Raw genomic sequence first — 2355 nt, 5'->3', positions numbered from 1 at the left:
GGCTCCGCGGAGGCGCCTCCCTGCGCGGGCCGGGCGGAGGAGCGGGACGGGCCGCCCAGCAAAGCAGCCTTGGCCCGTCAGCTGTATTCTCCACCCGCCCCCATGATGGGTGGGCGAGACTAAAACGGAGAGTTGGAGAATCAAGCGCATAGCTGTCGACTTTCCCCTTTTTTTAAGGGGAATTCCCTTATTCCGAATAGGATTCCTCGCAAGACAAGGGGAAAGTGGACGGCTATGATCACACTGAGGACGTGGAGGTGGTTGGTCTTTAAATAAACTGGCATTAAAAAATCGACACGAATGGTTCTAATGCCTAATGATTTCGCTGGTCTCCTCCAGCATCCCAGCATTCTGCTTCCCGGTGATGCCTTCGGGTTCCAGCACATTATGCACGTTTGTCACGCGTTTCTAATCGTAAAAGCCCGGAATGTGGTGGCCTTTTAAGGGAGCCATTTTTTGCTCCAGCCCTTTGGATAGGGAGGGTGGACGTGGAGCGTGGCCGCGATCTTCCCTCTACTCCTGGCACCGATCCGGACGCTCCGGCTCCAAAGGGGAGGAGCTTTTAGCAATCAGAATCTCACTTTTTCCAGTTTCCTTTGGGGGAAAACCCTTCAAATTACTACACAAGTGGTATCCTACTCCCTTGCAAATGTCAAAAAATGTCTTCTTTTGTATCACCTGATTATTGCAATAAATGTGTGCATTTTACCATTTATGATGGAAATGTCAGTTGATTCAAGATTGGGGAGTTTAATTTTGACAGAAATGACAAATGTTACCAAATAAGTTATCGTTTGTTGTCCAAATTAATTTCCTGAATATTTTGGTGATACCAATGTTACATTGTCAAAAGAATAAGTCTTATACAGTGCTGTTTTTCTAGAAAAAGAGGTGTTGAAACTCACCATGGTTGCCTCCCATTGCCTCCCTCAGGTGTCAATGGCACCCACCTGAGTTCTGTCCGGGGGGGGGGGGGAATCCCTGGTTTTATAGATGATCTTGGCACCACAAATGGTAATAGCAACTCAATGAAAAACAGCCAATCTGACACAGGACGCCTGGTACTGTACCACGCGTCCTGGAATATAGCTATATATTTGATTGGTTTGATTGAAGAAAGCCTTCTTCTAAAAATGCCGCATATCTTTTTTTGCAACATAGAGAATCAGATTCTGTGTAACAAGCCACAATTTTCAGAGTAGTTTAACAATCAACCCTTCATCCCAAGGAACTCAGAGAAGTAATTGTAGCCCTATGAGGAGACCGGGGGTCTCCTAACAGCTTTCAGCACCCTTAATGAACTACAGCTCCCAGAATTCTTTGGAAGAAAACCTGAGTTTTTAACACGGTATGATGGTGCATTAAATGTATAGTGCAGATGGGCCCTATCAACTGGAAAAGGAAAAACAAGGAACAGTGTGATTTGCTCTGCAAAATTCTGAAAAGGGTACTTTTCCATCAGCCAAAAAGTACATGCATTTGCTATTTATTTTCAGTTGACACCCAAGGTGCTATAAACAATACAAATATAAAAAGAAAGTGTCTATAATTCATGTGTTTCATAATGGGCAATTCACACCATTTATCTAAATCATGTTCTCTTAAGCATTTTGAACTCAAATCCCATTTTTTAATCTGGCTCTATTGTGCCCGCATACCCTGTGCTAAAGTTTATTGCACACAGCAAAGAAGCCCTAATGGATTGAGATGGATAACACTATGACATGTCTGTATTGTTTTTCTGTAAGCTGCTTGAACCTTGTGTAAATCTTCTGCTTTCAGTGCTACTGGTTGAGACTTTGGCTTCAGAAGACAGAGATGAAGTCCCAGAAAACCAATGTGAAGACAAAACAAAAGTGAAAGCATGACATATATGGCCAAATTTGGGGAGATTATGTTATTTACTCATATTAATTGCTTTGTTATTTACTCATATTAATTGCTTTGTTGATGTTAATTATTAGTTTACACCATTTAGTATATGCAAATTATATATATAATTGCTTTGCTTTAAATTTCATCATATTTAAGTTGCTTTATTTTCAAACACTTTATCTTATGCAATTTTATTTCCTGTAAATTCCATACATTTTCATGTTATCATTTCATAACACCATTAAGCTTTTTATGCTAATAAACTGAGCAATTTGTTTCAGTTTCTTGTGGTTTTAACTGTTTACGCTTTACTTCCTGTTCCACTGGGTTGTTGCTGAGCAAATTTGAACCCACCTGGATGGAAGGATCCAATGAGTGTTAGTGCTTTGGCCAGGATCTGACACAGTCTGACAGGATCTGACATTCAAGTAAAAAACAACACCAATTTACAACAATTAAAGGTGACAAGCGCCAAATGCT

Source organism: Podarcis cretensis (genome assembly GCF_951804945.1).
Source record: "Podarcis cretensis genome assembly, chromosome: 8".
NCBI lineage: Eukaryota > Metazoa > Chordata > Lepidosauria > Squamata > Lacertidae > Podarcis > Podarcis cretensis.
This window is presented reverse-complemented; position numbering follows the sequence as displayed.